The sequence below is a fragment of the Glycine soja genome, chromosome 9 (genome assembly GCF_004193775.1).
Source record: "Glycine soja cultivar W05 chromosome 9, ASM419377v2, whole genome shotgun sequence".
NCBI lineage: Eukaryota > Viridiplantae > Streptophyta > Magnoliopsida > Fabales > Fabaceae > Glycine > Glycine soja.
The window spans coordinates 37,033,400-37,048,439 of NC_041010.1; the positions used below are offsets into that span (position 1 = coordinate 37,033,400).

At 36.5% G+C, this 15,040-nt stretch overlaps 1 protein-coding gene and 1 long non-coding RNA gene across 2 annotated transcripts in view; both read left to right on the plus strand.

Moving 5' to 3' along the window:
• The window catches only part of LOC114368440 (protein N-lysine methyltransferase METTL21A-like), a 59,390-nt gene that overhangs the window by 10,146 nt on the left and 34,204 nt on the right, over window positions 1-15,040 (plus strand).
• On the plus strand, window positions 12,348-13,909 carry LOC114368678. Its single transcript, XR_003657384.1, has 2 exons — window positions 12,348-12,452; window positions 13,259-13,909. It is a non-coding gene; the product is annotated as an uncharacterized LOC114368678 (long non-coding RNA).

Genomic DNA, 15,040 nt, shown 5'->3' on the forward strand with positions numbered 1-15,040 from the left:
AGAGACAAAAACATCAAATTCATCCATACTAATAGCATTGTGACTGTTGTTTACAGTAATAACATAAACTTGAAAATCCTAATGAGTCCTTGGAAATATCTAGCAACCACCTTCAAATTGCCCCAAACATCATGCATAGTATCTTTTGACGATGTTAGAATTCACAAGTGACTGTCCTCCTCAAATCTCAGTCAGCCTAAATCAATCAAACTTTACACCTTATATTTCGGGGTCATACAATGCTCAATGGAATGTCCCAGAACTCCCCCATGATAAGCACATGTCACATTTGAGTTGTATCCTCGAGGAAATGGAGGTTGATGAATCTTTGTTGGGTTTATGGCTACCATTGCAATATTGAGCAGATAAGGGAGTAAGTTAGCGTATGACATCGGGATTGGGGTGAATTCTACAGGCTTCTTTTCTGGGAAATTCCTTCCCTAATTGATGTTTTGGTTGGTATTAGGGGTGATGTTTGGTCTTGGATGTGCTGCGGATGAATGTTGTGGCCGATTTAGGGGTGGTCTTTGTGGCTGACTAGGTGTTCTTGGTTGGTAGGGTGGTGGGTAATGGGCAAGACTGACATTGGCTGAGTAATGATATTGCTGGGGAGGATATTAGTACATGGGACTATAAGGGTGGAAAGTTTGGCCACACGGGAACTGCAACCACCACATGAGGTTCTCCCTCCTTCTTACTCTCGCCACTCCTCCCGAGTCCCCCATTACCAGGATTCACAGAAGCATCATAGTTAAATTTCCCTTTCCTTAAACCTGCTTTAATTCTCTCGCCAGCAAACACTAGATTTGCAAAATTCGAAGGCATGTAGCCTACCATTTTCTCATAGTAAAACATCGACAATGTGTTTTTTATCATTGTTATCATCTATCTCTCCATCATTGGGGGCACTACTTGAGCTACCAAATCTCTCCACCTTTGAGTGTATTCTTTGAATGGCTCACTGTCTCTCTTGGGCAGAATTTTCAATTGCATTCTATCTGGTGCTATGTCAGAGTTGTATTGGTATTGCCTAATGAAAGCATCCATCAAATCCCTCCAAGAGCGAATCTGAGAGGGTTCCAAATTAGTATACCAAGTAATAGCTGCCCCAGCCAGGCTTTCCTAAAAAAAATGCATCATCAGCTTTTCATCCTTTGCATAAGCCCCCATCCTTCTACAATACATCCTTAGGTGGTTTTTAAGGCAAGCGACCCCTTTGTATTTATCAAAATCTGGAACCTTGAACTTCAAGAGAATAGTCACATCGGGTACTAAACATAGCTCTAACATGTCGACAAAACCTTAACTTCCCCCTCCTTCGTTGGCACGTAGCCTCTCCTCCATATGCTTAACCTTTTCCTTCTTAAATATTGCGGGAGGCCTTTCTCCCCCCATGAAATGCAAGGGTTGTGATAACGGGTGCTATTGAGAGGCTTTAGGAGCGTTCAACATAGGGACACTAAAAAATGCATGCCCTTCAAAGGTATATCCTGGATGGGGCCCAAAACCAATTATCGTGTGGTCTACGGGAGTTTTTTGTGCCTCCTCCCTAGAATTGGAGTTATAGGTTTGAGTTTGATTGGGTTGAGTTGGATGATTCTTAGTACAAACAGGGATAGGATTAGTAATGTTCTCGGCAGGCACCGGTACAATCATGGGTGGTGTATAGTTGGGAGTTGTTCGAGATCTAGGGTAGTCCCGAACTTTATCGAAAAGTGTACCGAATCGTTAAAGTAATAATAGAACGGTAAGAAATCGAGTATCAAACTCAGGGAACTTGTGTCATTTGGTGAAGTTTCATTCAACAAGCAGACATTGATATAAAGCCATGTAAAAAGAATTAAATCAAAGATGTATGTGTTGTAAATCTAAAAGAACTACAAATAAGCTTATCAAAATGGGCGAGAAAACAGATGATTAAAATGTTAGGTCCTTCTATTGAACGCTTGATGTAATTAAAATATTTTTCTCTATTTAATGTTATTTCTGTGTTCTATGCTGAGGACTGAAATACCAAACACCGATTCCTCGTGTGAATGGACTAATTCTAATTAAACATCATTCTCGGATGTCTCGTCGAACTTAGCCTAATCGAACAACATTAAAATCACAGCATATAAAAAACTAAAACCCTACACTCTATGCCTAGCAATGCAGTTATCTAGCCCTGTTTTACCCAGTTCTAAGGATTAATATATTTTCCAATGCTAAAAATCCTAACTTTACACACCAATGGGTGATCAGACCAAAATCATGCAATAATTAAGTGCAGATAGAAGCAATGAACATATAAAATAACTTTAAATAGATAGTTAAGAATTTACATCAAGTTCCAATAGAATTTCCCAACAGAGATACTTAGCCTTCCATCACAAGGCAGCACCTTTTAGCTACAAGATGAGGGTTTAAGAAGAAAATAACAGATTACACAGTGGTGAGGATGTCTCCTCCACCTCTAGGAACCTAGAAATTACTCCTAAACCTAAAATCCTCTTGAAAGCTGAGGTTTTTGGCTTCCTTGCTCTGTTTTGTGCCTCTGTTTTGCTCTCTACGTTCTAATCCACGCTCTCTGCCAAGCTCTCTCTTTTCCTTCACTTCAGGCTTTAAAAAGGGCTTTATGTCCTCGAAGTCGCGCTTAGTGCGAGTTAGTGAATATCTGTTGAGTGAACTGGGCGCGCTTAGCGCAGAAAGAGACAAACGTCTCGTTGAGTGAGCTGATGATGTGCTGAGCGCATAGATGCTTCTCAGATTCTCCTCCAGATTCTCCCAACTCGCTAAGCGGGTTGAGTGCCTCGCTTAGCGCATGACTCTCGCTAAGCGCACAAGCCTCGCTTAGCAAGACACCAGTTGCTAGCCTTCACAAATTTCATCCTTTTTACCTGAAATTGAAGTTGAAACACATTAAATTCACAATGTTGGGCATTTCTACTAAACAAAATTAAGCTAAACCTAAAAATATGTACAAACCTACAAAAAGAACCATAAATTATGGAAAAGACAAACATTTTATAACACTTTTCTATACAAAAGTTAATCGTAAATGACGACTAACAGGAGCCAGGCCATATGGTGGAAAAATAGATCTATTGTGGCTCTGGGTGTACTGAGGCCCATATGAAGCTACCCCCATCGCACCTCCTTGACCTTCCACATCCGTCACTGGGTGACTTCCTTGTTTAAAAATAGGCAGGTGAGTTGGGTCCCTCTTAGTAGCAGTACTGGTAGCAACAGCTGCAACAATGTTAACCTCCATTATCTTCCTTATAGCCATCATCGCCTCCATCATTGTTATCATTTGTTCCTTCATGGCCTTCATATCGGCCTTCATTTGTTCCTGCACCTCTTCTATTTCACTCATTATCTTCGTCTTGGCACGCATCTAGTAAGGGTGCCATAAAGCGCAATCTTTCCTTTTGATTACAATGGTTACTTTTCTTATTTTAATGAAAGATTGCAATGAATGAGCCAGAGCTATGATTAATGAACTCTTTGATGGGAACAAAGACTCCTCGCTTGATTGTGCACATCATTTTTAATATTTGTAAAAGGTCTTCCCCTCCCCCCTTTTTTTAAGAGGTGATGAGCTAACATTCGCTAACCCGATGTGCGCCATCAAGCAAAAAGATGTCCATGTTTTTGACACATGGATAAATGTTGCATGATCATGAGAATATATGGACATACAAGGCATGAGCAATATATGTGAGGAAGATGCACAAAATGCATTGAATCATACGAACATGAGGCTATAAGATATGCAATGAATATGACATGAATGACTAACTATGATATGCAAAAATCTTAACTTATACGGCATGCATTGTATACAAAGAAAGAGAACCTAATGCGTATGAGCAGGAAAAATTTAAGACAAAGAACAAGAAAGCTCTATATCCCTAATTTGGCAGCCTAACGACATAGATCTAAGGGTTCACCTTCAATGACACTTTGCATGGGTAGCTCTAAACAAATCTTACCGGCCTCTAGAGCTAGCATCCCCTTTTGTAGCAACATATGTGGTAGTAGATGACCTACCAGCGGCAATGCGCTACTCGTGAGGGAAACTCTAGATGAGGGTTTACGATAGTCAAACGAGTCCAAAAGTGACACTCATTAGACCTTCACTCCCTAATGGCTCACTCAGACCTGGGTACAGGGCCTATAATCTCAAAGTGTGTGATAAGGTGTAGGTGAAGTGTGTGAATGGAGCAACCTAAATAACTACCGAACCCCGCCTACAAAACAATCATAAAAATTCCTAGACAAGTACAACAGGTGTCGTCCACCTTAGGATTCAATAACAGTCATTTCTACCCATAAAGCAATAAGCAAACAACACAGCCACATATATGCATGTGACATCATAGCAATGGATAAAGAAAGCGAGATCAAAATGAAAGAATGAAATGAGAACAATAATGAACGAAAGCAAAGCACATTAAAGAAAAGGGAAAACAAAAAATAAAAATATAACAAATCACGATGAAATCACACGCTTGATTAAATGACTTGACTCTCTAAACGTCAGTTCCCAATGGAGTCGCCATTTGTCTTCTATGAAGAAAACGAGTGGAAGTCGCCACCAATGCTTATTTGAGGGAAACATTAGAAAAACCAAAAAGAAGGATTGCAAATTTTGAAAAGAAGGGGTTCGGGAGTTGCTTCCATATACGGAAGGTGCTAGCACCCCACGCGCCCGTCACAAAGAACGACAACCTTTAATCGAGTGTGCAATAAAAACGTGACTTCAAAATTATTTATTTTCCCAAGAGCAGTGAATTCTTTTGTATTTATTTATTATTATATTTTTTTCCAAATCGACAAGGGTGTTGCCATTGCTCTTACGTAGTTTTTTAAGTCTAAATGTTTGTATGTTGAATTGATTTTATGTTTTTGAAAGATTTATTTTAATTGCAAACAAATAACCGTTAAGGCATTGGACCTTAAAGCGATGTTAAGTGGTATTTGACAAAAAGAAGTTTGGTTGTGAATTGATTTTTTTATTTGGTTTTGTTTATTTGTCAGATATATCCTTCATATCCGCCTATTACGAATAGGAAGAATATCCTACGAGAATTAGTAGGCAAGTTTGAGACTTAGCGCAGCTATCCCTGACAATGATGCAGGAAACTTGAGAAGGAAATACAAAAATTGTGATGGTAAAGTAAAAGAAATAGTAAAAATATGGAGAATAACGGAATCACGGGGACAACGGAAAATACGTAAATTACGGAATTTAGTACGTTGGAGATAAGTAAATTATGGAAATGACTTAAATTAATAATAAAGGAATATAGGATTGGATTTCATCGCTCATACCCTTAGTATCCTATTAAGATTAACATATATAAATCATTTTCTAACATTACTGATGCATAGATGAGTAGAAAAGATTAACACATATATAACATCAAGAGGGATACATAAGGGTACAAAGATTACACTCGATCCTTAAGAAAAAAGTAAACAATCATTGCGCAGAGCACAAGACTGATAAGAGAAATGACGAAGGAATTGATCCACGACCACAATTCTCTAACGCCTCAGCTTTACTTTTCTCCTTCGCCTTCTCCTTCTACGTTTTTTTCTCTATTTCTTCAGTTCAGAACCTCTCTACCCCTTCCAATGATGAAATTCTACCTCTCAAAGGTATTGGATAGAATACTCCAAGAGGATTGGGCTAGAGCGGCTAAAGAAGGCCCTATGGTTCTCATGAACCTTAGGGTAGATTTCTAAGCCTATGGACCAAGGTTGGGTCCACTTTTCTTTGGAAATATTAGAATAAGTTTTCCTTCTTTTGGGCCTTGTATATTGTCATTTTAGGTTTGTAGGGTATCCTACAAATTAAGGGCACCCTATCCTACAAGTTAAGGGTACCCTAGTAGTATAGGGTTTTAACCTTATATTTCAGGGCCTTTTGAGTAATATTTGTAGTAGGGACTTTTTTTTTTGTATTTTCGTGTATTTTGAAGCATCGACATTTTGAAGCCTCATGAAACCTCTAGTTTTGTATTTTCATTTTTGCAGAGGATTCTGACCAACGTCTTAACGACTCTCCCTGCTTTTCAAAGTTTAAAACATCATTTCAAGGTCCAACGCCTTAAATGACTTTTGCTCATAATTAAATCAATCTTTCAAAAAACATAAAATCAATGTAATACTCAAATTTTTAGACTTAAAGAACTGTGTAGGCCTGAATTCCTCATCGCACCTGAGGATATGTAGGAGCAAGGGCACCTTGTCTACCCCAAAAAATATAAAAAATATAAAAAGAGAAAATACATAAAAAATACAAAAAATGGAAAATACATAATTTTGAAGTCATGTTTTGCACACTCGATTAAAGGTTGTCGTCCCTTGTGACGGGCGTGTGGGGTGCTAATACCTTCCCCGTGCGTAAACAACTCCCGAACCCTCATTTTCAAAATTGGCAGGCCTTCGTCTTTTTGGTTTTTCTAACATTTTCCCTCAAATAAACGTTGGTGGCGACTCCACGCATTTTCCTCATGAGAAGATGCATCTTTGAGTCTTGCGTCGCCCTCCCGTCGAAGGGTAGGTTGCGATAGTTGGCGACTCCACTGGGGAACGGCGTGTTAGAGAGTTAGGCTATTCAGTCAGTGTGCAATGCTTTTATCATGACTTCTTCTTTATTTATTTTCCTTTTTCCCTTTTATCTTTTGTTTTGTCCATATTTGTATATAATCTTTGGCATGTTGTTGTGTTTGGTGTGTGTTTGTTTATCGATTACGTTCATAGTTAGAAATATTTTTTCAACACACACATGGCACCTACACCTTGCACACACATTGAGATATTAGGCCCTGTACCCGGGTCTATGTGAGCCATAAGGAGTGGAGGTCGATTTGTGGTCATGTTGGGTGTCCAACTCGCTTGATGACAGTGAAATCTCATCTAGAGTTTTCCTCTTTTAGTGATGCATTGTCGCTGATATTCCCTATCGCCACAATGTATTACCTAGGAGGATGATATCTCTAGAAGCCAGTAAAAGTTACATGAAACCACCCTTGGGAGTTGTCACTAGAAGGGGACTTTTGGATCCTATCCATTAGTTTCCTAAATTAGGGGGGCACATAGCAAACTTACTCTGATTTGTTCCTTGATCGCATCATGCATCTCTTCATGGCATCGTGATGGACATATCATTCCTACATTTGTTATTTATCATATTCATGCATTTCATTTGCGTAAATCATTGCATTATCATACATCCTCATTTAGCATGCTTTTTTTCTGCTGACTGCATATATTCTATTTTCATTGTTTGCATATTATGTTCACTCATGCATAGTTGCTCATGCCTTGCATTTTCCTCTGCAAACACAAAAAAAAAACACAAAAAAAGAACAAAAGAAAGTCACAATTAAGAAGGAATTTTACATCACAGTTACATGTGTTGGGTACCATGATGATGGCTATAAACAAACCATGTTGGGATTATACACTCATTTCTCTTAAAAAATGATTGAAAACTATTGATCCTCACATAGCTGATTATGACAAGTTACAATTGAAATTTATGTATGATGGAAAATTTACAACCTTACAAGGAGAGAATGATATAATTCCAGGACAGGCTCATTTACATCATATCAAGAGGATGTTGAATACAGATGTTATTGTTGAGATTTTTACTATGCAATTAATTGAGCCCAATTCTGTACAATTTCCTTTATTGGAGTTGCCCACTGATACGGAGCCTGAATTGGCCTTACTTCTGCATTCTTATAGTGTTGTGTTTGGAACTCCTACGTCATTACCTCCTCCACGAGCTCATGATCAATCCATTCCCTTAGTGGATGGTTATCAACCTGTTAAGGTCAAACCTTATGGGTACCCTCATAGCCAGAAGGAGGAAATAGAGAAATTGGTGAATGGTAAGCTTGAAGAAGGAATTATTCAGCCAAGTAAAAGTCCTTTTTCATCTCCAATTCTTTTGGTAAAAAAAAAAGATGGATCTTGGAGAGTATGCACAGATTATAGAGCACTTAATGCCATAACTATCAAGGACACCTTTCCAATTCCAACTGTTGATGAATTAATTGATGAACTTTATCGGGCAGCCTTCTTTTCCAAGCTGGATTTAAGATCCGGTTATCATCAGATTCTTCTTAATTCTGAAGATAGACACAAAACCGCTTTTAGAACACATCATGGGCACTATGAATGGCTAGTTATGCCATTTGGTTTGACCAATGCCCTAGCCAATTTTCAAAGTTTGATGAATGACATTTTCAAAGGTGCTTTAAGAAGATTTGTTTTGGTATTCTTTGATGATATTCTTATATTTAGTCTTTCATGGAAGGATCATTTGTCTCATTCGGAATTTGTGTTGAGCAGTTTGAAGCAGCATCAGTTGTTTGCTAGATTCTCTAAATGTGCTTTTGGAGTTAGAGAAATTGATTATTTGCGACACAACTTATCAAGAGCTAGTGTAGCAATGGAGACAACAAAATTACAAGCTATTTTGTATTGGCCATTACCAAATTCTCTTAAGCAATTAAGGGGATTTCTGGGCTTGACAGGATATTATAGAAGATTTGTGAAAGGTTATGCTACAATAGCAGCACCATTAACTAATCTTTTAAAGAAGGACTCGTTTAAGTGGTCTGCAAGTGCCACTACTGCCCTTAATAAGTTGAAGGAAGTCATGACTTCAGCTCCAGTCTTAGCCATTCCTAACTTCAAGGAACCTTTTGTACTAGAGACTGATGCTTCAGGTACTGGAATTGGGGCTATATTAAGTCAGAGTGAACATCCAATAGCTTATTTTTCCAAAAAAACTATCATCCATAATGCAAAAACAATCTACTTACATTAGAGAGTTTCATGCCATTACGGAAGCTTTGGCTAAGTTCAGACACTACCTATTGGGCCATAAATTCATTATCCGTACTGATCAGAAAAGCTTGAAGGAATTATTAGAGCAAAGGTTGCAAACTCCTGAGCAACAACAATGGTTACCCAAATTTTTGGGATATGATTTTGTTATTCAGTACAAGCTGGGTAGGGAGAATATTCCTGCGGATGCATTGTCCATAAGTTTTTCTATGGCGTGGTCTGAAGCAGTAGGAGTGTGGATGACTTAAGTAGCAACATTAATGAAGGAGGATGCTATTTTGGTTGCACTTTATAAACAATGTATAGAGGAAATTGTGTCAGGAACTGAATATACAGTGAATGATGGCTTGTTGTTTTGGAAAGGCAGGATAATGATTCCTTCGAATGAGGCATTGAAACAGAAAATTATGCATGAGTTTCATGCTTCTAAGATTAGAGGTCATGAAGGAGTCACCAAATCAGTTTCCAGGATTTGTAAACAATTTTATTGGCCCAAAATGTAGCAAGATATAAGGGATTTTGTGAGAAAGTGTATTATTTGCCAACAAGCCAAGGTAGAACAAGCACTGCCAGCTGGCTTATTACAACCACTTCCAATTCCTCAAAGAATTTGGGAGGACATTGCTATGGACTTTATTACGCATTTGCCATCTTCACATGATTATTCTACTATCCTTGTTGTTGTTGATAGACTATCTAAATTTGCTCATTTTATACCATTAAAAGCTGAATTCACCAGCAAATCTATGGCAAATGCCTTTATTGTTAATATAGTAAAGATGCATGGCTTTCTTAAGACCATTGTTTCAGATCAAGATCGTGTTTTTATTGGTGCCAATTATTCAAAGCCTAGGGCACCACATTGGCTATGAGTTTCGCTTATCATCCTCAGTCGGATGGCCAAACGGAGGTGTTGAACAAGACACTAGAGATGTACTTGAGATTTTTTTTGTTTGATCATCCTAAAGCCTAGTTTGAGATGCTTCCTTGGGCTCAATTTTGGTACAACACTTCCTTTCATCACAGCATTGGTATGTCTCCTTTTAAGGCTATTTTTGGTAGGGATCCACCATCTGTTATTCCTTATGAATGTTTGTCGAAAGATCCAGTTTCTGTGCAAGATTCTTTGATTACTCGAGATGCTTTGTTACAACAATTGAAATCTAATCTTTTACGAGCCCAGAATTATATGAAGCAAAATGAAGATAAAAAAAGAAGGGATTGTCAATTAGAAATTGGAGATTTGGCTTTGGTTAAATTACAGCCCTATAGACAACACTCGATTGCATTGAGAAAAAAAATCAGAAATTGGGAATGAAGTATTTTGGTCCATTTAAAGTGGTGGATCGAATTGGCACAGTGGCATATAAGTTGAAATTGCCTGAAATAGGTCGTATACATCCTGTTTTTCACATTTCTGTATTGAAGAAGTTCATTGGTAGCTCAAAGCAGCCTTATTTACCATTACCATTAACAATGGGTGAAAGTGGTCCGATGGTTCAACCCATAGCAGTATTGGATTCAAGGGTGTTATTGAGAGACTCTTCCCAAGTGGAACAGGTGCTAATTTAGTGGGAAATTGCTGGTCCTGAGGAAGATACATGGGAGGATGTGACTTGGGTTAAGGCAAGTTATCCTCACTTCAACCTTGAGGACAAGGTTGTTTTTAAAGGGGAGGGTAATGTAACATGTGGGAAGCAGGAGGGAAAATTGGCACGAGTCAGTTACAAAGGAAGGACATGTGGTTGATGATCCGCATGTGGGGGTCAGAAAGAGCACACGCGCTAGGAGGGAGAATATAAGGTTGCGTGAATACTCATTCTAGGTCATGTTGAAGGTGAAAATTCTTCCCGATTGCTTCTTTGACCTTCCTGATATTTTCCTTCTTCATTGTACCCTTTCTTAACCTTTCTGCTCTCCTTTAATCTTCAAGTGCTACTCTGAATTGGTGATGGTATCGTTGCAGAATGTTGACTCTACGTTATTGATTCCACCTCGTTCCTTTTGCTGATACATTGTAGTTATTTCGATTTCGTTGTGAACACCGTTCCTTGTTTGTTATAAACACTATTTTCTGCAATCAATACAAATTATACGTACCATTTGACCATAACATGAGCTCCAATGGAGTTGACCTCTCTAGACTCAGAAGAAGAAAGGACACACAACAAAGGTTTGCTCAATGTCACAAAAATTACGATAAAATTTAGACGCAATTTCTTAACTGTTTTTGGTGTTGCTAAATGCTAGGTTGTTTTCCAATCAGAATTGAAGTTTTATCTCGGTAATTTATATTGATGTTTAATGTAAATCTTTGTTATGCAAATTAGAGAAATGAAATTTCAAGTTCTAATTGGTGATTAGTACTAAAAGTAGCTATAAGGAAGGTATTTAAGTTTTGTCCTAAAATTCATTTCATTAATAAATGTTTTGCACAAAAGTGGAAATGTAACAACTTAAATGTTTGTCAAAGTGTGTTTGTTTGGTTGATGACTTGGGAAACCGTACCATGCGACCCTGTCTCTCTAATGCTGTGAAAATTCAGGTACATGACTATGTTTTGGGTGGAACATAAATAGGCACAGTTAAATAAGTGTGAGTTTGTGACAATTACTCTGTTTTTTGCAGGCAGAGGAATTGACCAAAGAGGATTTTAAAGGCTCCAAGGTTATTTTGCTTTTTATTTTTATTTTTTTCCTGTTACTCCCGTATGCTTCATTTGTTCTTGTAATGTTCATCTAATTCTTTCTGTCATGATAGGGATTATATTCATTGGTTTCTAGGACTGAATTAATTGTTCATGTATATTCCACCAAAACGGATCATAGGACAAGGGTAAATTTGCCTTGTATTCGGTAGTCGGTACTATACCAGCATGCTAACGCAGTTTAAGGATATGTTAACATTTCAGTGGTTGGTGTTAAGATATGCAATACTTAATTTGGAAGTTATTAAAGCAGTCATTCTTTTAGCAAAACAGGAAGGTCTTCTTGTTTCCTTGGACTTGGCCAGCTTTGAGGTATTCTACACAACTTGACATTCAGCTTTAAGAACTATGATCTGAATCAACTCGCCTGCGTTACGAACTATGATATCATATTTTGTGTTTGTGCTAGCAAGTTTTTTGTGTATTAAGTATCGATATTATGGGAAATTTTCTTCTTCTACAAATCAGTTGATATTTGGATAATTGCATCAGTTATGTAAATTATGTACTAGTCTGATATGGTTCTTATTTTGGCAAGATGGTTAGGAATTTCAAACAACCACTTCTGAAGATACTGGAGTCTGGGAATATAGACCTTTGCTTTGCCAATGAGGATGAGGCAACAGAGCTTCTACGGTAATTGTCTTTTTTACTTAACCCTGCTTGGTACCAAAGTATGAATTATTTCAAGTTATTCATCATTGTCTTAGTTTCACTTAATAAGTAATCTGTTGATTGTTTTTTATACATAATGTCATTTTACAATGGATTTAGAGGCGAACAAAATGCTGATCCAGTAACTGCTGTAGAATTTCTTGCCAAATATTGCCAATGGGCCGTAGTAACACTGGGTCCTAATGGATGCATTGCTAAATATGGAAACGAGGTGTGTAAATTATCTGTGAGAAATATATTTCACACCCAATTTCCATTTTTTTTAATATCTTGTACAGTTATTCTGATGTGTCTATTAGCCAAGTGGTACCGTTCGAAATTCTGAACCCTTTTGTTAATATTCCAGATGGAAACCATAATTAACTAGATCAAACAATAGATTTAATTTACCTAGTAGGAACTTGTTATGATGTTTTTTCCTTCCAATATGAGACTGAATATTAGACTAGTGAAGCTTTCCTGTTGGTATGATGTTCTCAAAATCTGCTTTAGTAACAATAGTATATAACCATGGACCAAGTCTAGTTCAGAAAATTGTTTGACATTATCTGTTGATGTGATGGTTGTGATCCAAAATCACTAGGGAAAAAATCTAGAAAGTAATTTAGTTGTGAAGCTTCTTCTTGTTGGTATAACAAACTCAAAATCTGCTTTAGTAACAATAGTATATATAACCATGGAACAAGTCTAGTGCCGAAAGTTGTTTGACAATATCAGTTTTATGTGATGATTGGGATCCAAAATCACTAAGGAAGAAATTAAAAAGTAATTTAGTTTTACATTCATGACACTTAGCAAGCAAGCATGTGAATAGTGTTGTACCCTCTTAACTAAAAAAAAGAAAAGAAAAAAGCAAGTGAATAGTGTTCTAGGATAAGTGCTAGAATGATCAAGAGCATGCTTGAAAACAAGGTGAAAAATTACTTTTGAGACAAAAGTACTTTTTTTTCAACTGCAAACCAAATATGTACTAACTCTATTCATTATTATGAATTATGTTTGTTTTAAACGAGTCAGATTGCACGTGTCCCGGCAATAGGAGAAGCAAAGGCAACTGATGCAACAGGGGCAGGGGATCTTTTTGCAAGTGGATTTTTGTATGGAGTGATCAAAGGTCTGTCACTTGAAGAGTGCTGCAAAGTGGGCGCATGCAGCCATGAAGCACCGACACCAACACTGGACACAACACGGACACGTGGATACCGGACACTTATACGGACACGTGTTGGACACCGGACACAGCAAGGGACTAGAGTATCCGTGCTTCATAGGCATGCAATAGTAGGTCTGTTGTTCGCTCTCTGGCGGCGAAGTCACTTTGAAGAATTGCCACTGGATGTACAAACAAATGCAAATAAAGGATCTTCCCACGCCTGATATATCCAAATAACTAATGAATAGTCTCAGTGAAAGAAAGAAAGTTACTTGCTTCAATGTTTCCTTTTTCTTTCTTTCTTTCTTTACATTTCATCTTTTGCCACTAAATGGCAGCTATTGTTCCAGTTGTGTACTGGTTTAATTAATAAATGCAAGCAAGCCTTAACAAATTCCACGGAAGAAACACACAAGTATACTTGAGCCTCGAATATATCTAAGCTTGATGCAAGTAGGATTTGTCATTCCTAGCTTAATTTTAAAACATAACAAACTCAATGGTTACTTTGATTTTCTCAGGTCCCTTCGGGATGGTTACTAGTTTTCAATTTTCTGTTTTAAAATGTAATTTTATAACAAAAACGTGGTCTGATAAAATAAAATTGGTTTTGATTTTTTAAAATTTTAAAACAGAAAACGACCTCGAATGGGCCTTTACTGTTAATTGAGAAGTGTAAAGTTTTCAAAGATAAGACTGTTGTTGGCTAACTGTTCTTCATTAGGTAAAATCATACTTATGCCTGAGTTTATTATAAAAATTATGGCGTGTTTGATTTAGTATTTCTTTAGATAAATAATTGATCCATTGATATTTCCGGTGGTTGGAGGAGGTGTACTGGCGAGAAAACAATCAAATGCCAATGTCATCTTGTCAGAAGAAACTTTGACCAAATTATGGATTTACAGGCATAGCTGAATATAGGACCATAGGAAAAATAAACATTTAACCAATGTACACATTTGAAAGTCAAGATTTTAAATTTCTTTTATTCATTTTTCAAGATTTGTATTCAATATTATGTATTAAATACATTTAATTAATTAGAAAGTACCTCTAATCAATTAAATATAATAAAGAATTTTCTAATAAGTTGAAAGAGTAAAAAGTAAAAATTAAATGGAAAATGTTAAAATTTTTATTTATTTATGTCTTTATAATAAAATATTTATTATTAATTCTTTAATTTTTTAGTGACTCAAGTGAAATATAATTTATTATTAATTATTCATTGAAAAGTCTTTATTATTGCATTAATTAATGTATTTTATATTCAACATTAAATTATTTAACACCAATTTAAATCATTGAAAAGTCTTCAAACATTTATATTTAATCTTTTACTCCATTTGTCCCACTATAATTATCGTGTAAGAAAAAAATTGTTCCAAAGCAATTATAATTTTAATTTTTCAATGTAACGTTAATTATTTTTTTTCACTTGTATCTCTTAAATATTAATGATGAACTACAAGATCTAAAAATTAATTAATGATTATTCATTTTCATTTATTTTTTGTGTAAAACAACATTAAAAGATAATTATTTTGGAATAAAGAATCGTGTCACCTTGACTATTGTCATATTTAAAATATTATAATACTAATAAAAATATTTATACTTATATTTGAAATATATTCTTTTAA